This window comes from Humulus lupulus, chromosome 8, assembly GCF_963169125.1.
Source record: "Humulus lupulus chromosome 8, drHumLupu1.1, whole genome shotgun sequence".
NCBI classification, from domain to species: domain Eukaryota; kingdom Viridiplantae; phylum Streptophyta; class Magnoliopsida; order Rosales; family Cannabaceae; genus Humulus; species Humulus lupulus.
In genome coordinates, this window is record NC_084800.1 from 21,603,463 (window position 1) to 21,626,890 (window position 23,428).

The window sequence follows — 23,428 nt, forward strand, 5'->3', positions numbered from 1 at the left end:
AGGGTTAAGGAGAAAGTTGACCTCGAACCCTTAGAAGAACTCGAAGAAATTCAGCTCGAGGAAACCGATCCCTCGAAAAAGGTGAAGGTTGGAAAACACCTCGAGGATGAGACAAAATAACAACTAATTTTCTTTTTAAAGAAGAACCAGGATGTCTTCGCATGGTCACATTCGGACATGGTGGGAATAAGCCCGAATATAGCAAGCCACGCACTAAATATAGACAAAATCTTCCCTCCGAAGCAACAAAAGCAAAGACAGCTGGACGACGACAGAAAGAAGGCACTGAAGGAGGAGGTTGACAGGTTAAAAGCAAACTGATTCATTAGGGATGCCTTTTACCCTGACTGGGTAGCCAATCCGGTGTTGGTCCCAAAGCCTAATGGGACGTGGCGAACCTGTATTGACTATTCAGACCTCAACAAAGCTTGCCCGAAGGACTGCTTTCCATTACCAAGGATCGACCAGCTCGTGGATAGCACGGCGGGGCATGAACTGATGTCGTTCATGGATGCCTATTCTGGATATAACCAGATTCCCATGCATGCCCCCGATCAGGAACATACAATCTTCATAACAGATAAGGGACTATACTGTTATAATGTCATGCCATTCGGGCTCAAAAATGCTGGGGCCACATACCAGCGGCTCATGAACATGATGTTTTCAGAACAAATAGGGAACAACATGGAAGTTTATGTTGACGACATGCTTGTCAAGTCTCAACTTAACAAGAACCATGTTGATGACCTCGAAGAGTGCTTCAGCGTGCTCCGAAGGTATAACATGAAACTAAATCCTCAGAAGTGCACTTTCTGGGTATCTTCAGGAAAATTCCTGGGCTTTATCGTGAATGCTCGTGGAATAGAAGCCAACCCCGACAAGATCCAAGCCCTGATTGACATGCCCTCACCTCGAAGACACAAGGATGTCCAAAGTTTGACCTGCAGGATGGCGGCCCTAAGTAGGTTCATTTCAAAATCTACGGACCGTTGTCTCCTGTTTTTCAACCTTTTGAGGGGAGGTAAGAAATTTGAATGGACAGAGGAGTGCGAGCTGGCATTCCAGGAGCTTAAAAAGCACCTCGCCGAACCCCCCATCTTATCAAAACCTGAAACGGGAGAAGTACTGTACCTATACCTTTCCACCACCGAACACGCAATAAGTGCAGTTCTCGTTCGAGAAGAAGAAAAGGTACAGAGACCCGTTTATTACATCAGTAAAAGGTTACTGGGGGCAGAGTCAAGATACCCCTTGATGGAGAAGCTGGCTCTCAGTTTAATTCATTCATATCGTAAACTTCGCCCCTACTTTCAAGCGCATCCCATCCATGTGTTGACTGATCAACCACTTAGGCAAGTCCTATCTAAACCGGAGGCTTCAGGTCGACTTCTTAAATGGGCGGTAGAGCTCGGGCAGTTCGAGATCACCTACCACCCGAGGACGACCATTAGGGCACAGGCATTAGTAGACTTTATAGTAGAATGTACTAGCATGACCAACGATGAAGTTATAACCCCGGCCCACGAGCTGTGGAAACTTTACGTCGATGGCTCATCCAATGAAAATGGATCGGGGGCAGGAGTCATTTTGGCTACCCCCGCAGGGAGCAGATTTCATTCTGCCTTAAGATTTGGCTTCAAAGCGTCGAATAATGAGGCCAAATACGAGGCTTTACTGGCGAGACTTCGTATAGCCAAAGAGCTCAAAGCTAAAGCTATACATTGCTACAGCAACTCCCAGCTCGTGGTTAATCAAATCTTGGGAGAATACCAGGCTCGTGGCACGAGGATGGCAGCTTATTTAGAGAAGGCAAAAATTGCATTAGAGCGTTTCGAGTTTTATGCGATCGAACAGGTTCCCCGAGAGCGGAACTCAAATGCAGATGCTTTAGCTCGGCTCACCACCTCCGCTGAGAATGATGAACTAAACGTTGTGCCCATAGAACACCTCTCGGCACCTAGCATTAACGAGCCAGAAGAGGAAGACGTGTGTATGATTGAGTCTGAGCCTACCTGGATGACCACGATAGTGGAATATCTCGAGACCGGCGTCCTTCCAAAAGACCGGAACCAGGCTCGAAAGTTAATGTATCAGCTACCCCGATACACCATGTTGGACGGAAAGCTATATAGAAGGGGGTATTCCATGCCATTACTACGGTGCGTAACTCCACCCGAAGCCAAGAAGATCATCGAAGAAATTCATGAAGGGTTCTGTGGAGACCATACCGGGGGCATAGCCTGTCCAAGAAAATCATACGCCAAGGATATTTTTGGCCCACCATTAAATCGGATTCTTTCGAATAAGTAAAGAAATGCGACAAATGCCAGAGATTTGCCACGATTCCTCGAGCTCCACCATCCGAGCTGACCATGTTGACATCCCCATGGCCATTCGCGGTATGGGGAATCGATCTCATAGGCTCTCTCCCAACAGGCAAGGGCGGTGTAAAATATGTTGTAGTCGCTGTGGATTATTTCACAAAGTGGACGGAGGCTGAACCGTTGGCAACAATAACTTCCAAAAAGGTCCTTGACTTCGTGGTAAAAAACATCGTATGCCGATATGGGGTGCCGAGGAAGATTGTATCCGACAACGGAACCCAGTTCGATAGCGACTTGCTTACCAACTTTTGTGAAAAGAATGGAATAATAAAGAGTTTTTCGTCAGTATCTCATCCTCAGGCAAACGGCCAGGTCAAGGCTGTAAAAAAAACTCTCAAGAGTTCATTAAAGAAAAAGTTGGAGGAAGCAAAGGGACGTTGGCCCGAAGAATTGCCCCAAGTCCTATGGGGATATAGGACCATAGCTCGAACATCAGCGGGGCATACCCCGTTCTCTCTAGCATACGGATGTGAGGCTATGTTGCCTATCGAGGTCGACATCCCTACAATTCGAACTCACGTTTATGACCAAAGCTCGAACCATACTCAGCTCGAAGAAACCTTAGACTTGATTGAAGAAAAAAGAAACGAGACTCACCTGAGGAACGCTGCCTACCAGCAACGAGCTACCAGGTATTTCAACAAGAGGGTTCGAGATCGAAAGTTCGGTGTGGGAGATCTGGTGTTGAGACGCGTATTTTTGGCAACGCGAGATCCAGCAGCTGGTGTGCTCGGGCCGAATTGGGAAGGACCATACCAGATAGAGTCATTTATCTGGTCCGGTGTTTACAAGCTAGCGAGATTGAATGGGAGCCTGGTACCGCGAGCATGGAATGGCGAACACCTTAGACCTTACTACCAATAGTATAGGAAAAGTGTTGCATGTAACCATGGTTTTTTCTATCTGTATTAATCTGTCCGCTTTTGAATTCCATCAAATAAAGATCTATTTCGTTCAATATGTTATGTCTCTTTTTATTTTTGCAATCTCTCTTAATTTAATAACCTATGGTCAAACTCATAGGATATTAAGGGGGCATCATTGGTATATATACCATCAGCTTAAAAAATAAATAACATACACGAAATACATACAAGTGTTTGGATATAACCAGATGCGCGAGCTTAGATAGTTTGGACGTAACCAAATTATCAAATACATACAAGTGTTTGGATACAACCAGATGCACGAGCTTAGATAGTTTGGACGTAACCGAATTATCAAAAACATACAAGTGTTTGGATATAACCAGATGTGCAAGCTTAGATAGTTTGGACGTAACCAAATTATCAAAAGATAAAAATGTTTGGATATAACCAAACGTGCGAACTAGGTTAAAAATGTAAGTGTGGATTACAAACCAAACACGAACTTAATAGGTTTGGAGCAAACCAGCTAAAACTAATCGACGATAAGTGGGAACCTAAATCTACTTCGAGATAAGTCGAGATCGAGGCTGGAATATCTTAAAGGAAAATAGTTTCGAACTCATAACCTCGGAGAAATAACTGAGGACAAGAAAAAGTAACTAAGCAATAAGATATAACTAAACCATTCGCATTACATACCATACAAGTACTTTTGGGTTCATGGTTGAAGTAATATCCGACCTTGATAAATAACGAGATCAGAAGCGGATAATTCGAGCAAATGATGCACGAATGCGTTGGGTTTCGAGCCTAAATCCAAACTATGTTTGTATGAATAAATAAACATAAATGATTCATTAATATAAAATGTGCAAAATATTTCGAGCCAAGAAATGTAAAGCATATGTATTAATATAAAAAGAAATTATATCAGCCCTACGAGCATAAATTAAAACAATTACAAAAATAAGGGGACGCAGCCCCAAGATAAGATTTCCCCGAGATCAGATTCAAGAAGGAGGAGTCTCCTTGGCTTTCTCAGCATCAGCAGCACTGGACCCCCCAGGATGAATAGCATGACTATCCTTCTGAGCAGCCTCCCGAGCAGGTTCACTCGCCTCGAGACGGGCATTCCACCGCTCTACATACTTGGCCTCAAGAGGACCCAGGAAGCTAGTGTCGAGGTCGGCATTGTCAACCCAAATTTTGTACATGGCCTGGTCGACCGCCTTCTCCTTCTGCTCTTTGAACTCGTCTAGGAGGCGGGCCTTCTCGCTTTCCATGATGTCGAAAGTGGCAGCTTTCTCCTCCTCGAGCTTAGCATTAGCCTTCTCCAGCTCCGCAAGACGAGTCTTCGCCTGTTCAAGCTCGGCCTTTATCTTATCCAGCTCCGCGAGATGAGTCTTCACCTTCTCGAGCTCGGTCTTCGAGTCCTTGAGTTCATCAGCCATTTTAAGCTGGAGATCCCTCGACTCTTGGGCCAGAGACATGCTCGTGTGCACCTCGTTGGTCAGCTTATAATTAAGTTGTGCTGAAACGACAAGGGCCTGAAATACAAAGAATGAATTAGCTCACGAGCCGAGACATAAGCAATTAAAGGAGAGTTGCGAAGATTACCGCGGCAATAAGTTCAATACTCTTATCATAAAGAATATTACAGTCTGAGGCCTTGTGCACAAGATTCCAGTGGTCAGCGCCGAAGCTTGAAAAACTCTGACCCACTCGAGAGAGAACGTCCGAGCTAAGCACAGCCCCTTGGGTCCCAGCAGCACCGTCAAGCACGAACTCCTCAACATGAGGTCGGGCCGTCGGCAGTAAAACCTTGGAGATGGAGGGTTTCTTCGGAGGCCGGTCGACTGTTATTTGAGTGTCGGCTAGAGGAAGCAATATGGGCGTTGTTGAAACAGGTGCATCAACCTGGACACTCGGCTCCTTGGATGTGCTCGTTGTAGCCTGAGCCGTTGGGGTCTTCTCAGAGCGTCTGGGGACCTTGGATGGTCGATCGGACCTCCGCGAGGCTCTCGGGCGCTTACTCTTCTAAGCTCCAGCTCCCTCGTCACTAAAAAGCACAGCGTCAAGGTCGGGTTCCATAGCGCCTGCACAGTATCAATCGAGGTTAAAGATAATTCTAATAAACTTGGAAAAAAAATAATAAAAACCAAGTAAAGGAGGACCTAACTAGAACTCTCCCCCGATCTTGAGCTCGGAGACCACGAAATTCCCCCATCTTTAGAAGAGGCGGGGGGAGTACCTTCCCTATAGGTGGACGTCAACTTCGAAAGGTCCCTATAGTCATTGGTCCCATATTGGACGACTATCCTGTCCCACACCTCGTTCAGACTATACATAATGTCATACTTCCCGAGCCAACTATCAAACCTATGAACTCGGTCATCTACCCAAGTCCATATATAGAAGTGGTCTCTATCATCGGGGCATAAAACTAACCTATCGAGTTTGTGTTTTAATAAGGTGGGGGACCACATTTTCGATCTAAGGATGACTTTACCTTGATCATCCGAGTCCGAGCTCGAGGCTTCATCGTTAGCCTCGTTCCCCGATGGCGGGCTTCTTCGGCGAGCTGGAGGCGGGGGCCTCACCTCTCTTCTTGGAGGGAGGACGCCTGTAGGCAAAGGCACGTGCTCCCACTGGTCATACTTCTTGTTGGACCAGTCCAAGGTGGACTGGCCATCTCCCAAAAGCCCGCAAGCTCGGAGCTTACTTTCATGCAAAAGGTATGAGAGAGACCTCCTGCCATAAGGGAGTTGGAGCAGAACCTCTCTATGCTCCTTCATTGCGTCGTCGGGAGTAGGACGGTGAAAATTGGCTGGAAAATAAGACACATTTCAACTAAGTACGGATCTACAAATAAAAGCCCGAGCACAGAGATAAAGAAAGTTGGAGTACTTACGAATCCGTCTAAATGAGTAGCATCGAGACGGGGACAAGCCATATGTCCAGAAGAAGGCTTTCTTAAAGTCAGGAGGATGGTTAGGAAGGTCCTCAAACACCTTTTTCTCTTTGGGGTAGCTCGAAAAATAGTAAAAGCCGTCTCCTCCCCGAGCTCAGGAGGGGTTGCTTTTCAGACAAAAGAGATACAAAATCTCTTGGGGTGAAGGTCTTGTCCACTTCAATTCATGGTACAACGACCTCAGGGCAGACAGAACCCTGTAAGAATTAGTATTGAGCTGGAACGGGGCCAACCCAACAAAGTCCGTGAAGTCCTTGAAGAAAGACTTCAAAGGCAGTAGCGCTCCTGCCTTCATGTGCTCCTGGCTCCATGACGCATACCTCAGCCTGATGTCAGGGTTTCCAATCCCTGGAGCATAGCAGCTTCGTTCACTAGAGGTCGGAGCTCGACATCTCAAGGAGCTTGACAACCTGAGACTATGGAAGGCCAGGATATCAGTTACCTGATTTATCGAAGTGACCGAGCTCCAGTAGTGCTCGGCCTCAAAGAATTCCCTCATCGGTTGCGAGGTAGAAGGCTCCCCCATGAGTGAGAATTGGAGCTCTCCCGGACTGTACGCAACGGTCACTTTTAACCTAAGATCGAGGGGGATCAGCCTGGGCCCTGAATTGGATTCTGGATAAAGATCCTCCCGAAGAGTTCTCCTCTTCTTTTCTATGACCTCAACGATTTGGCGGCGATAGTGAGCTCGGGTCTCCTCTTGTTCGCGCGCGAGATCGTACTCACGAATTAAATGTTGATTCCGAGCAAACAGCGACTCTGGGTTCGGGGTTATGGGCGAGTAAGGGATTGCCAGCAACGACCCCCACCGTCTTTCCAGATTCTGTGACATCTAGCGAGAAAGAGAAAATGGTGAGGCTCATGCATGCAAGGGTTCAAGAATTGCGAGCTTGACAAGACAAGCTCGGAACTTAAGAACGAAACGAACTCGATACTGAAACCCTTATTAAAGAGTCAGAACGTATATTCTACGAGAAAAATGAGGAGATTGGACAAAAAAAAATTTAAAAATCCTGAAATATCAAGGAAAAAGGGTGGCGGTTAGTCAGAAAAGGTAATCTTGGGTATCGTACGTTCTTTAAAACCAAGATTTTGTACCCGATATCTTGGTGTGCAAGATATGTCATTTAAATTTTGAAACCCAGAAAAAAGAAACCTTGTTCTACACCAAAACTGGATTTAGAACCAGTGATTTAAACCTAGCATGGAGACTTAAACGTGAAAGCCTATTGGTCAAAAATCTCCTAGCGTGACAAACTAAGAAAGTAAACTAGTGCATTCACAGAAATTGCATTCACAGAAATAACAAGAACAGCACAAACGCAAAACTGGCATATAGGATAAAAAGATAATCAGATGCTTACACAATGATGGTGATTGCAGAGAAATCGTTGATTGAAGGAGAGGTTGCAGGTATGAGCTTACGGTCTCGAACAAGCTGGCGGTCCTCTGCTTCCTCGGCTGAGAGAACATGCACAAGCAAAGAGTTCTCAGAGATAGTTTCTGGTTTGGCCTCTTTTTTCTTCTGATGAGTACAAGATAAAAGGAAGAAGATGATTTGGGGTCTTATATATAGATGGTAAAAGAGGATTAATCTGAGCCATTGAACATAATCCTTATAAAATCCAACGGATAGGGATTGATGACATGATGGTACCGAAAAGGCGGCAAACGAACGATCGTGGGTGGATTTTCAAGGTACTCAAGTACCTTGAATGGGAAATACCCAACTGACACGTGTCCATTTTCAAGTATGCGACGGTGCGGTTCCCGAAGAAAGTAGTTCAAAAGTTTCCTTCTCATAGGATTCAAACAAATACTTTTGAGGGGGAAAAATGTTACACCCAGATTTCGAGCCATAAAGATTGTGACCTCGAAAGATGGATTCATAATAAATGAACTCGTAAAGTCTGGAACATGTCCGAAATCTAAGCATCGAGCCGGCGAAGCAGAGACGACTTCGAAGATGATAGCCTCGAAGATCCTCACAAGCTCGAAAGACAGACCCTGAGGTACGTCTATTCTCGGGATGGCCTCGGATCAGGGCTCCGAGCCTGACGCGCGTATGAGCTCGAAGTCATGTAGCCTCGGGAAGATGCTATAGCTCGAAAGTCAATAAGAAACATGGGTGAATAGGGCCTTGGCGATACAAGATAATAATTTTAAATATCTTTATGAATCATCAATGAGAGACGCTGTCTACATTGATTGCTATAAATCCCCTATAATCAAGGGATATTATTTGTTCAGTTATACGCCCCCTGATCTTCAAGGGACGTTTCCTTATATATAGGATTACAGGCTTTTAATGCCATTTAATTTATTTGCATATACAGAATAACTTCCCAAAATATGTGGGATAGTATTCTGAAATCTTCTCTATAAATAGAGAGGTCATGCACCATTGTAAAGGACCGAATTTTTGTGATCTTGAGAGAAAACTCTGGAGAATTCATCCTTGAAGAATTTTCAGAGATCATCTTAAGTTTAATAACAAAGACTTGTGGACTAGGCAGATTTAACTGCTGAACCACGTAAAAAATCTCGTTTGTGTTATCATATTTCATTTGGCCATAACTGATTATTTTTTTCGTGCTCTTCTTTCACTGTTGACGAAAAACGGCGTCAACAGACCCAGCGGTAAGCCAGAGCTCTGGGAAAAGAGCCGTGGAGTTAGGCGCGGCGAAGGCAGAACCCGGAAATAAGAGGGCCCGGGATGAGGCGGGCTGGTTCGGCTTGGGAGTCGTCCGGGGAAAGCCGCCTTGCCGCTAAGGCCCTTCCGGCAGCACCGGCTCTTCCCGTCCACCCGGCCTTACCTGAGGAGGGGGAGGCCGTCTTGCGGGACGAGCAGTCCAAGCTTATTTCCCAGACCTGAGAGAGTGGCTGGGAAAGGAGGGATGAGGTCTACAAGGCCCTGACGATTCGTCGTCAGGTTGAATTCGCTGATCGCCCAGCAGCTTTCAATGCCCCTGAGCAAATCGTGGATCGGCCAGCTACCGAGATGGGTTTCTGCCCCAAGCTGGGGCAGGACACGGCCCTGTTCACTGTGGATCTGCTGGATCAAGTGGGGAACACCATGTCTAATCTCCAATTGAAGTGATATGCCACCATCACCAACCCGGACATGCTGTTCATTTCCCAAGCTCTCCGCCACCAAGCCACCACTGTAAGTTTGCTTGGCATCTTCTCTTTCTCCTTTCCTTGTTCGGTAAGGACTCTTCTAACTTTGCTTTGTTCCATGATGCTGTTAGGAAAGTATGTATTTTTCCTCAATGGAAATAATAATAAATTACAACTCTATGCAATATATTACAAATAAATAATGATTGATTAAAAAGAGTTACAACTCTATAACTGAAAATTACAAATAAACAAAGAAAATGAAGAAGATGATGAAGGAGAAGAGAATACTAAAATACAACTCTAAGCAAAAGGTTACAAATAAAGTAAAGTGTTTGAAACAAAAGAAAAGAAAAGATTACAACTCTTGAACAAGAAATACAAGTAAATAGAGAAGAACAATATGAAGATGAAAATCAATAGAATGAAAGAAAGGAACAAGAAACAAAAGATAAACAACTCTCACTCACACTACCAAAGTGAAGAGTGTTGGAGATCACCAACTTGAACAAGGTTTGAAACCTTTGTCCAAAAACTTATTTCCCCCTAACTCAAGCACTAAGGGATCTCTCATAGATTATAGGAAATGCTTTATGGAATTATCATGCCTCAAGGTGTTTCTAGCCAAGTGCTCTAATGGATAGAAATGTTGTGTCTTACAAGTGAGTTATAGGCTCCTATTTATAGAGTTTAGAGACACCCTTTGAATTTCAAATTCCACCAACCCCCATGGCTATTACCAATGTTTAATTGAATTAATATGGAATTAAACATGAGGTTTGGGAGTTATTTGGGTTTTTTGAGCCGTTCAACAAATATTGAAAAAACTGAAAAATTTGTCATTTTTTGGCCTGTGGCCGCGGCAACCAACATTCAGTGGCTGCGACCATCGACCAATTTCAGCACTTAAAAATGTGCTGTTTTTCCAAACGGTTCCAAACCCTCCCAAATGATTTTGTAACTCCCAAAACACATTATTGGGGTTAAAATCATATCTCTAACAGCCATTTCACATATGGCTTTATGAAATTCATCTCAATATTGTGTAACAACAAATTTACACAATAAAGGGTAATATTTGGAAGTTACAAATTTGTAACACCAAATATGTTACATTATTTGGATATATCTCATATATCTAAATATTGTAATTCTCTATTATATGTTATAATATGTGACACTCTTTGTCACATTTATTTAATCTAAAACATTATATTATAATATAATATAATATTACATTATATTATAAAATAATATAACAGATGCTCTATTATCCCATCGGAATGCCGACCTGGTGGCCGAGGCAGGCATGAAGATGGAGACGCTCTAGCTGGAGCTGGAGGCGGTCGTGAATCAAAGAGAAGCCGCCAAGGAGGCCTTGGCCAGGGAGACAGCCCAGGCCAAGGAGTCCCTGGCCAAAACGGTTGCTCAGGCCAAAGCAGACCGCGCGGAGTTCGACCGGGTCACTTTCTGGCTTGAAGAGGCTATGTCCCGAAAAGAAGCCGAGGCTGGTGAGAAGATAGCCCTTATGGAGGCAGAGCTTCTCAGAGTAAAGGCAGTACAGGAGGCGGTCGTGACTCAGTCCATCCAGGACCGGGAGAGGGTCAAAGGCTTGAAGGCCCGGATCCATGAGCTGGACGGCTTGCTTCACAAGGAGGTGAAGGCGCATGAGGAGACCCGCCGCAAAAAGGAGCAGGCGGAGGATTTGGTGCGCGTCACCTTCGAAGAGTCCATCTACATGGCTTGGCTCCGAGACAAGAACATGAACCTCCTGGTTTATCCTGACCCTGATTCGAAGAGAGCCAAATTTGAGGCCAAGGAGAAGGCTGACGCGGAGCCCCTGGATGATGAGGAGGTGGACGGAGACGTCCCGGGGGTACCAGGACCTGGCGAAGCCTAGGCCTAGATCTTCATATTTTTTTCCTTATTTTGTAACAATATTTTTACGGACGCGTATGCGTCCGAGACAATTTTTGGTGTTTTATCCACTTTATTTTTTGCCTATTGCTCTCTCGTTTTCACCCGCCAATCTTTCACTAAGTGTTTCACCACCGTGCATGAACGAGCTGAGTGTTTGGCCCCGGTTCCAACGGCCTGGACTAGATTACTCCTGACTTTAATTTATCAATTCACTTTAATCCTGTTATTCAGGATCCAACGGCCTGGGCCATTAGGGAGTTGATAATCATCACTGAATCTACTGGTCCAGTCCCCAACTTCGAAAACCTGACGGCCCAGGCCATCGGGGCTTTTCGATTAGCTTATTTTGAAATCTAGATGTTGAACCCAAAAGAGGGTGTTTTAATAATTATACTCGCAAGTGCACAAATCGTTTCGGAATATAATGTTCATGTAAGTACGAGGTCGAACCCATGGGAGTTGACTAGCATCAAAAGAAACTATTTCAAACAAAGCAAGAAGATTCTAACCTAGTTCCAAATATTTGATGAGATTTTGCTTTAGAAAAATAAAAGACAAGTAATAAAAAGATTAATGATTAAATAGAAAAATGGTGTTCAAATGAGATATGTAAAATAAGATTATTAAGATATTAGAATCCACAAAATGTAAGTTCAATAATATTTATAAGTATATTGATTCCCAAGTTTAGATATAGTTGAAATAAATCACACTATATTTTTTTCAAAATACATTTTCTATTCAAGCACAAGTTACTTTTTAAAAAAGGTAGGATTTTCCTTCACTTATATAAGATATAATTTCTAAGCATTAGTTGTGTTACAACCTAATGAAACTACAAAAAATCAAAGAGATTATGTTTAGGCAAAATATGATACTTATGCTCTAAGAATTAGATGTGAACAATTTAATGAAAAACATTTAATCAAAGAATATCATATTTTTGCATAATGAAGAACTAAGTGTAATATGCTTTAACAATCAATAATAGATGAAAAATGCATATCTTTGATAGAAAAATCCATAAACAATGTTGCACAAATGGGAAATCAACATACAATAAAAAATACTATCTAGTTACATTTTGCTTCATCATCATCTTAATAATCTTGAAAAAGATTAGAAGCTCATAACTAGATTGAAATAAAAATTACAAAATAACATACTTGACATGCTCTTCAAAAGATGAAAATGGTAGAGAGAAAATAGTGAATAGAAGAGAAAAAAAATATGAAGTGTAGGAGAGGTTGAAAAGATGAAGAAGAGCCCCCCAAATGGTCTTACAAGACTCTATTTATAGGAAAAATATGGAGATTAAATTAATCAAATTAAAATAAATAAATTGATTAATTTAATTGTGTTGGGAAGTGGTAGGATAAATAGAGTAAGTGTAAGGGTATTGGAAAGATGAAATGTTTGGTTGGATGGAAGATTAGTGAAAAACTAGGGTTAAAAAAATGAATTAGGAATGTTTATTTATGTAAGAAAAAATAGGGAAGAATGAATTGATATTTTGAGTGAAAAGAAAAAAAACATTGGGAAGAAAAACATTGGGAGTGAATGCAAGGGCAGCAGCTGGCGGTTGGCTTCATGAGGGAGTGGCGTTGGGCCTGAGGTGGAGTGATTCGGTTGAGTTTGGAGCAGCTGGGGAAGCACTTGGCGTTGGGCCTTGGTTGAGGTCTTCAGGCCGTTGTGAGGATGCAGGAAGCCCAGGTGGGCGTGTGGGAAGCTGGAGCTGTGGGCTGGATTGGGCCTGGGCCCGTGTGGCTGGAAGGAGCAGCTGGGAGAGGCAGGCTTCGGGCCTGAAGGCTGGCGGGCTGGGCCTGACGCGGGCCCAAGGGAGCTGGTGGTGCTTTGGTCTCAAAATTGCCATTTTTTTTTCTTCACTCTTTCTTGGCTCTTCAAGAACCAAAAATAAAACCATTTCCTACAAAATAAATATAAATTAAGTCATAATAAAATATTTTCAATTATAAATAATTCATATAAATTCTTTAAAAATATTAATTATAACTTAATTTAAAATTTAAGTTCAACATTACCCATTTATTTATTTATATAAACAAAAAATCTATAATATTTTACAACAAAATAATTATAAAAATACATAAAAAATCTATAAAAATTAAAATGAAGCTAATAAATTCAAAAAGTAACTAAAACTTAATAATTTAATTAAAAACTTAAGAACTAAATCATTTTTAGCTTAAAAAATGTGGTAAAATAACTCTAATTTCTAGAGTTATCACTAGACTAGGTTCCCACGACCTGGGCTGTTAGACACTATTGCACACATCTGGGACCCGCACTATAACAGTGGCGAGATATCGTGGGAGCGACGCGGATGGGTGTGCGGTTGCTTTTTATCATGCCCTCGGACATCGTTCACCCGGGTGGGACCAGCCTGAGGCTTGGTCCTTTTTCTTATACCCCCGGACATCGTTCGTCCGGGGCGGGACTAGCCTGAGGCTTGGTCCTCTTTGTTATACCCCCGGACATCGTTCGTCCAGGGCGGGACTAGCCTGAGGCTTGGTCCAACAGGGTTTGTATCCCCCAAACCTTGTCGGTCTGGGTTGGGACTAGGTCTGAGCCTTGCGCCCCGCCTGGTATTTGTTCATACCGGAGATACCCCCAAGTGAGTGGAGACTAGTCTGGGGTCAATTGAGTAGAATTTTCATTGTTTGATAATATTTCTTTATGGCGTTTTGTACACGCCATTTTGATTATTCAAGGAATCGCCCTGAGGCATACATTATTTACAACGAAAATATAAAAATGGAACATGTTCTCCTGACTACTGATAGTATTTACGGAGATGCTCCGCGTTCCAGGTTCTTGGGACTTCCGTGCCATCGAGCCGTTTGAAACGGTATGTTCCGAGGCACACTTCGTGCTGGATTTCGTATGTCCCTTCCCAATTCGGGCCTAGAACCCCTACTCCCGGGTCTTGGGTAGCAGGGAAGACTCTTCACAGGACCAGATCGCCAGTTTCGAACCTTTGGCTTTTTACTTTTGAGTTGAAATGTCGAGCGATCTTGTCTTGGTACATCTTCAGTTGTACTTGTGACTCTTCCCGGATCTCTTCGATGAGATCTAGTGTGACAGTCAAAATCCCGTGATCCGTAAGGGGAAAGACCGGGTAAGCTGTGCAATCCCACACCGCCTGGGGAAGGTCAAGTGTAATGATTCTAAGACTGTGTAGGTATGGGACTACACAGTTGAAGAGGGCTTAAATGGATTGATGGGTACTACCTATATCAGGAAGGTGCATCTTCTTTTCGGTAGCCCATCACTTGAGAACTCCATGGATAAGCGTGCTTGGCCTGGAGTAATCTAGGGATGGGTGACCTCCTGGGAAGTTTTCCCAGGAAGTGTGCGAGTGAGGACAAAGCACGCTAAAAAGACTTGTCTTGGTTTGTAGGGCTAGTCGTCATTCCAGAAAGCAGCCATAGTGACCTGGGACGTTACAACTTGGTATCAGAGCAATGCCAAGGTTAAGGTTCCTGTAGACTGGCTGGGCATGTACACACATCACTGAAGTCAAGCTCAACTCATGGTTTGGTAACTCTTTATGTAGTTATGTGCATAACTGCTTAAATGTGGTGCAAATGCTTTACCTGTATGCATGAGTCACTGTGTTGGCCTTGTGTCCTTGAAATATTATGAATTGTTATATGATACATGCTGAGTGCCATAAACATGTATCTGTATGTGCATATGGAATAACTGTGGAATATGATAACTGTCTGCTTGTTCTTGGACCGTGAGGCGGCAAGAGGTTTAGTTATTACTACCTGACTGGCCGTATTGGTTATTATTGTTTCAGTAAGGTATCAGTGACAGAATGAACCCAGAACAGACAGTCACTACAGCTGGCCAGAGTGGTCAGGGTCAGAATAATGACAATAGTCAGGGTCAAGAGAATGACCATTCCCAGATTCCATAGCCGGCACCTGCAAACTGGCAGCAGTTGTTTAGTGATTTGCAGGCTATAGTGTTGAAACAGGGAGAGGAGCTTCGTCTCCTGAGGCAGCAACAAGTGCCTGCAGTGGTTAATGTATCAGAGGCACCTTCTGTGTCAGTGCCAGTTATTGGGCAGCAGCCTGGGGTTGAAAACAGATTGGAACCTCTTTATGAGCGGTTCAGGAAACAGCAACCTCCTGTTTTTGAAGGCAGCGCTGATCCTATCAAAGCTGAACAATGGATGAGCATGCTTACCACTATGCTTGACTTTATGAAGGTAGTGGGTAGTGAGAGGGTGGCCTGTGCTGCCTATATGTTTCGGGAAGATGCCCGGATATGGTGGGAAGTGGTTGGTCAGACCAAGGATGTTAATCTCCTGAGTTGGGAGGAATTTCAGACCTTGTTTAATGAGAAGTACTATAACGATGCTATAAGAGCGGCGAAGGCCGATGAGTTTATGAGGCTACTTCAGGGAAGTTTATCAGTTACTGAATATGCCTTAAAGTTTGACCGTTTGGCAAAGTTTGCCAAAGAGCTGGTGCCCACTGATGGGACCAGGAGAGAGAGATTCCTCCAGGGGCTACAGCCCAGGTTAGCTCGTGACGTTCGCATCACCACTGTGGCAGGAGTTACTACTTATGCACAGGTGGTGGAGAAGGCACTTACAGCTGAAACTGCAGAGACTAAGATCTGGCGTGACAATGCAGCCAGAAGGGATTTCAGGAGGCCAGGTCCTCCATTTGTTGGTTCTGGTAGGGGTGTTGGCCCCAATGATCAGAAGAGGAAGGTTCCTGATACCTTCCCAGTTCCAGGTCCTGACAGGAGACCTCGTGGTTTTATAATAGGTCGTCCTGGGGGCAGTGAAGCCTGGAAGACTCATCCTGAATGCCCTAGGTGCAAGAGGCGCCATTTGGGGGAGTGTAAGGCAAAGGCCTGCTTCTTGTGTGGAGTAGTGGGTCACCTTAAGAAAGATTGCCCTCGAGTAGGGAAAGAGGAATCCAGAAAGGTGGACAGCTCGACCCCAGCTCGAGTGTTCACATTGACTCAAGCAGAAGCTGAGGCTTCCCCCTCAGTCGTTACAGGTCAGCTTCTTAGTGCATGAACCCCTTATCATGTGTTAATTGATTCTGGTGCTACACATTCCTTTGTTGCTAGTAGCATTATTGATAGGTTGTGTAGACCTTGTGATTTCTATGCTGTGGGGTTTGGTACTTTGTTACCCACTGGGGAGATAGTGGTATCTAGAAGATGGGTCAGATCTTTGCCAGTGACAGTAGAGGGCAGAGAGTTGTCAATGGATTTGATAGAGTTAGTTATGACTGACTTTGATATGATACTGGGTATGGATTGGTTGGCAAAGTATGGGGCAACTATTGACTGTAGAAGGAAGATGGTCACCTTTGAGCCTGAGGGTGAGGATCCTTTTGTATTCGTTGGTACTGTGCATGGACCCCGTGTTCCTATGATTTCTGTGTTGAGGGCCAGGAATCTTTTGCAGAAAGGATGCATTGGATTCTTAGCCAGTGTGGTTGATACCACTCAGGTCGTGCCAGTGAGACCAGAGGATACTAGACTTGTATGTGAGTTTCTGGATGTGTTTCCAGAGGATTTGCCAGGGTTGCCACCACACAGAGAGATTGAGTTCGTTATAGAACTGGCACCAGGGACGGAGCCAGTGTCTAGAGCACCGTACAAAATGGCCCCAGCTGAGTTGAAGGAATTGAAAGTGCAGTTGCAAGAGCTGCTGGATATGGGTTTCATCAGACCTAGTTTCTCACCCTGGGGTGCGCCAGTTCTGTTTGTAAAGAAGAAAGATGGATCTCTGAGAATGTGTATAGATTACAGGGAACTGAATAAGCTGACAATTAAGAATAAGTATCCTTTGCCAAGGATAGATGATTTGTTCGATCAACTGCAAGGTATGAAGGTATTCTCTAAGATCGACCTTCGTTCTGGTTATCATCAGTTGAGGGTCAAGGAGGGAGATATACCGAAGACTGCTTTTCGTACCAGGTATGGGCATTATGAGTTTCTAGTCATGTCATTTGGATTGACTAATGCCCCTGCTGCTTTCATGGATATGATGAACAGAGTGTTCAAGGATTACTTAGACCAGTTTGTGATCGTCTTCATCGATGATATTCTGGTATATTCTCAGACTGAGGTAGAGCATGAGCAGCATCTGAGGTTGGTTCTACAGAGACTGAGAGAACACAGATTGTTTGCAAAGTTCAAGAAGTGTGAGTTCTGGTTATCTCAGGTATCCTTTCTTGGACACATTGTCAGTAAGGAGGGGATTAAGGTAGATCCAGCAAAGATCGAAGCGGTCAGAGATTGGCCAAGGCCAAAGAATGCTTCTGAGGTTAGAAGTTTCCTTGGATTGGCAGGTTATTACAGGCGGTTCGTGGAAGGGTTCTCGAAGATTGCTAGTGTTTTGACTGAGCTGACACGCAAGGGCCAGAAGTTTGTGTGGTCAGATAAGTGTGAGAACAGCTTCCAGGAACTGAAGCAGAGATTGATTACAGCTCCGATTCTGAGTCTTCCGACAGATCGGGAGAAGTTTGTGATTTACTGTGATGCTTCTCATCAGGGTTTGGGCTGTGTTTTGATGCAATCAAAGAAAGTTATTGCCTATGCTTCTCGTCAGTTGAAGGAGTATGAAAAGAGGTATCCTACTCATGATCTGGAGTTGGCGGCTGTGGTTTTTGCCTTAAAGATATGGAGGCACTATCTCTATGGAGAGAAGTGTGAGATTTATACAGACCACAAGAGCCTGAAATACTTCTTCACCCAGAAAGACTTGAATATGAGGCAAAGGCGTTGGCTGGAGTTAGTAAAGGACTATGACTGTGAGATTTTGTATCACCCAGGGAAAGCCAACGTGGTAGCTGATGCCTTGAGCCGGAAGGGTCCGGGGCAGATTCATGGTATGAGGCTGTTAGCCAGAGAGTTAGCAGATGATATGACCAGAGCTGGAATAGAGTTGCTGGTGGGCCAGTTAGCTAACATTACGCTACAGTCTACATTGTTGGAAAGGATCAAAGAGGGTCAGTTGAGTGATCCTCAGCTGATCAAGATCAGGGAGGATGTTCTGGCTGGAGCATCCAGGGATTATACAGTGTCTGAGGTAGGTTTGTTGAGACATAAAGGGCAGATATGTGTACCGTTAGACACTGCATTGAGACGAGAGATTATGGATGAATCTCATACTACACCTTACTCTTTGCATCCAGGCACCACGAAGATGTATCAGGATGTGAGATCGTTATATTGGTGGCCGGGGATGAAGAGAGATGTAGTAGAGTATGTGGCTAAGTGCTTGACATGTCAGCAAGTCAAGGCTGAGCATCAGAGGCCGGCAGGGTCACTGCAGCCTCTGGATATTCCTGAGTGGAAGTGGGAAGACATCACGATGGATTTTGTGGTGGGCTTGCCCAGGACTACTGGTCAGCATGATTCCGTTTGGGTGATAGTGGATCGCTACACCAAGTCAGCTCACTTCTTGCCAGTGAGGACTACATATACGGTTGATCAGTATGTAGATCTCTATGTGAGAGAGATCGTGCGGCTCCATGGTGCACCTAGGTCGATCGTGTCAGATCGGGACCCTACCTTTACTTCCAAGTTTTGGGGGAGTTTGCAGAAAGCCATGGGAACAAAGTTGAAGTTCAGTACAGCTTATCATCCTCAGACAGATGGGCAATCTGAGAGGACGATTCAGATTTTGGAGGACATGCTGAGAGCATGTGTACTGGATTTCGGTGGTTCTTGGAGTAAGTATTTGCCTTTGATAGAATTCTCCTACAACAACAGTTACCAATCTACCATTGGAGTAGCACCTTATGAGATGCTATATGGTAGGAAGTGCAGATCTCCCATTCATTGGGATGAGACAGGAGAAAGGAGATACTTAGGTCCTGACGCAGTTCAGAGGACCAGTGAGGCTATAGAGAAGATTAGAGCTAGAATGCTTGCTTCTCAGAGTAGACAGAAGAGCTATGCAGATCCCAAGCGCAGGAACGTGGAGTTCCAAGTAGGAGACTATGTTTTCCTCAGAGTCTCGCCATGGAAAGGGGTGAGAAGGTTCGGGAAGAAAGGCAAGCTGAGTCCTAGATTTGTAGGTCCATTTGAGATCCTGGAGAGGATTGGTCAGGTGGCTTACAGGTTGGCTTTGCCTCCGGCGTTGTCTGCCGTGCATAATGTGTTTCATGTGTCAACTCTTCGGAGGTATGTATCTGATGTGGGCCATATTCTGAGTTATGAAGATCTGGAGCTTGAGCCAGATCTCTCCTTTGAGGAGCAGCCAGTTCAAATACTTGATAGAAAGGACAAGGTCCTCAGGAATAAGACAATACCTTTGGTTAAGGTATTGTGGAGGAACAGCAAGGTCGAGGAGGCGACCTGGGAGCTGGAATCAGATATGCAGAGTCAGTATCCCGAGCTGTTCAGGTAAATTTCGGGGACGAAATTTCAGTAAGGAGGGGATAGTTGTAATGCCCCGAATTCTCCGATGTATTTTAACGACGTGAACAGTAGGCCGGGAGGGCCGTACTTGCTTAATTATGTATTAATTGATTAAATGCATGTATATGTTGATTATATTATGATATGATGTGAAATGCATGCATATGTGTCCATATTTCTTTATACAGGGGTGTGATAGTAATTTGGCCCGTTGAGGGTAAATTGGTTATTTGAACGCATGTTGGTGATATAAATTGAGACCACATTATGATGTGGGTTCGTTCGAGCCATTTGGCATGAGACGATCAAGGAAATGTTAAATATCGGTTTGGTCATAACAGGCTTAAGCTCGGGGCTCGGGGTGAGTCTCGGGGAGCTTTTAATGTTTAGAGTGTTACCGGGCATTAAAGGGTAACGGGATGTGAAATATTGGTGTTTGAGAATTTTGAGATTAGCGGGAATTGGGAAGCGTTAATTATCATTAACGGTGTAGGTGGAAAATGTCAAAATTGCCCTTGAGAGGTTTTAGAAGCTTTATTATACCTAGGGGTATAATGGTCATTTGTGTTGAGGATATATATGATGTATGGGTGGCTGTGAAATAGAACCCAAAACAGAGTTTTGTTTCTTCTCCTTCCCGTAGGTTCAATTCTCTCTTCTTCCTCTTTGGAGTTTTGAGCTCAAGGTGTGGAAATAAGCTAGGAAACTTGGAGGTTGAGGTTGTAGACATAGTTCAGCCATTGGAGAGGGTTCAATACCAAGCTTGAGGTAAGCTTTGATCTTTATTTTTACTGGTTTTGCTCTGTTTTCATTCATGGTTTTCAGCTCTTGATTTAGGTGTGGAAAATTGGAATTAAAGGGAGTTTTTGAGGTGTTTTACTTGGGTTATGATGAGGGAGAGTTTGAGTGTTGTTTAGGGGTTTTAATGGGTGTTTGAGAGAGGTTTGGGAGGTGTTTAAATTGGGTTTGAAAGGTTGGTTTCAAAGGAAAACGCAAAGGAAGAAAAACAGGGGTTTTGGCTGAAATGGGCGTTGCGCCGCGGCATGGCCAGGGTGTGCCGCGGCCCTTGGGAGCTGCTGGGTTTAGCCGCCTCTATTTGAGGGGCGGGCCGCGGCATGGCCAAGGAGGGCCGCGGCCCTTAAGGCATTTTTGGCCAAAGAGAGTGTTTTGGCTCGGGGATGCAAGCCTAAGGCCTCGGGATTGAACCTACTACCCGGTTAAGTAGTGTTTGAGGTCCCGGAGGTTAGGTTTTGGTTTGGGAACCTTTTATTATTCATTTTATTGATGGAATCCCATGATTTGGTTATGACTAGGTAACCGCTAAAGGACCAAAAGGTCGATCGTTCTCAGGGTCATTCTTTTATTTGTTCTTGCTCGGACCAGAGGTAGGAAAACTGCACCCCAAGTGTGACATGCATGGATATTCCTGAGGCATGTTGAATGTGAGAATATGGACATGGATTGTATATGGAATGCTTAGCATATGTTGCTCATTTGTGCATGACACTGACTTATTAGTCAGGTTTGACAAGAGTGCTAGTATCACTGTGAAGCTGTGACTTATTAGTCAGGTTCGGCAGTGGTATTGGGCATTGGTCACGATGAGCTGACTTATTAGTCAGGACGGCTTTGGCGTGTGTCACGCAAGTCAATAAGATTGGATCTAATCGATTATTAGCATTGAATGACTCAAGGAGCATTGATGCCTGACCGACCCTGAGGGTCGATGAACAAAGAGAGCCTGGAGGCTAGTGGCTTACTCAACAGCCACTCTCCCGCTAAAATCATGTGATGATTCATTTGCTTGTTGAAAGCTTTATGCTCAGTGTGATTATAACGATAATCGTTTGATAATGTTTATATAAAATGTTATGTTTTCTTGCTGGGCCTTGGCTCATGGGTGCTATGTGGTGCAGGTAAACTGAAAGAAAAGCTCACCTAGCCTTGAGTGGAGAGCTGATGTGGTGGTGTGTACATATGCGGCCGCTTGACCGCCACGGTCATGGTGTTCTCAGAGGAACTAGGGGGTTTACCCTATTTTTGCCGCTTAGGTCGGAGGGTTTGTAAATTTAAAACAGTAGAGACCATTTTGTACTGAGAATAACTTGTTAATGTTTTGTTTAGCTCTGCAGAGCAGTTGTAATAAAATCTCCATTTCCTTTTCATTGGTTTTATGCCTTAACCCGTTAATTACACTTAGAGCACGTTTTTGACCAAAGGACTCAGGCAATGAGTCAAATTTCCGGTCCATCGTTCACCGTAACTGTTCTGGGGTAGCCAGGGCGTTACAACTTGGTATCAGAGCCTTGACCCAGCCGGAAGTGTGGCCGACGGGGACGTCGGGCCCGTAAGGGGGGGTGATTGTGACAGTCAAAATCCCGTGATCCGTAAGGGGAAAGACCGGGAAAGCTGTGCAATCCCACACCGCCTGGGGAAGGTCAAGTGTAATGATTCTAAGACTGTGTAGGTATGGGACTACACAGTTGAAGAGGGCTTAAATGGATTGATGGGTACTACCTATATCAGGAAGGTGCATCTTCTTTTCGGTAGCCCATCACTTGAGAACTCCATGGTTAAGCGTGCTTGGCCTGGAGTAATCTAGGGATGGGTGACCTCCTGGGAAGTTTTCCCAGGAAGTGTGCGAGTGAGGACAAAGCACGCTAGAAAGACTTGTCTTGGTTTGTAGGGCTAGTCGTCATTCCAGAAAGCAGCCATAGTGACCTGGGACGTCACATCTAGGGATTTCTGGAGTAAGGCGTGGTTCTGGGCGGGATCGTACGTGTCTCTTCGGTGGGACAAGATGGTCATTTCAACGGGGATGACAGCTTCACATCCGTAGACCATGGAGTAAGGAGTGTGCCTAGTAGATGTCCTTTCGGTGGTCTGGCAAGCCCATAGCATGCGGGGCCACTTGCTCTTACATGCTTGGAGCTTTTTCTTCAATGTCCCTTTCAAGATTTTGTTGACGGCCTCTGCCTGCCCATTGTCTTGAGGCTTGGCGACTGCGGAGAAGCTTTTGATGATACCATGCCTTTCACAGAAATCCGTGAAGTGGATGCTGTCGAACTACTTTCCGTTGTCGGATACAATCTTGTAAGGGAGCCCGTACCGACACACGATATTATTGATGATGAAATCCAGGGCCTTCTTCGAGGTGATTGTACTCATGGGTTCCGCTTCAACTCATTTGGTATAGTAGTCGACGGCCACGATGGCGTATTTCACCCCTTCCTTCCGGGTCGGGAGCGATCCTACCAGATCGATTCCCCACACCGCGAAAGGCCAGGGACTGGTCATCAAGGTTATTTCTCTTGGAGGGGCTCGCGGGACCTTCGCATACCTTTGGCACTGCTCGCACTTGTGGACGTAATCAACACAGTCTTTCTTCATGGTTAGCTAGAAATATCCTTGACGTAGGATCTTTTTGGATAGACTGAGTCCGGCTGTATGGTCTCCGCAGAAGCCTTCGTGCACTTCGTGCATGATTGCGCTCAGTTCGGTTCCGGACACGCATCTAAGGTAAGGCATGGATAACCCCCTGCGGTAGAGTTTTTCGTCCATCATGATGTATCTGTGGACCTGGTACTGAAGCTTCCTGGCTGCGGCCTTATCTGCTAGCAACCTGCCGGTTGTCAGATAGTGGATAAGGGGCCCCATCTAGGACGCGGAGTGGTCAACAGCGTTGATCGCGGAGACTCAAGATCTTGGTTTGGAAACTGGTATGCTCCTGGTAT

General features: G+C 44.7%; 1 pseudogene; it reads right to left on the reverse strand.

Annotated features, from left to right (window-relative positions):
- LOC133795129 (uncharacterized) overlaps positions 1 to 23,428 on the reverse strand; it is a 130,292-nt pseudogene that overhangs the window by 33,081 nt on the left and 73,783 nt on the right.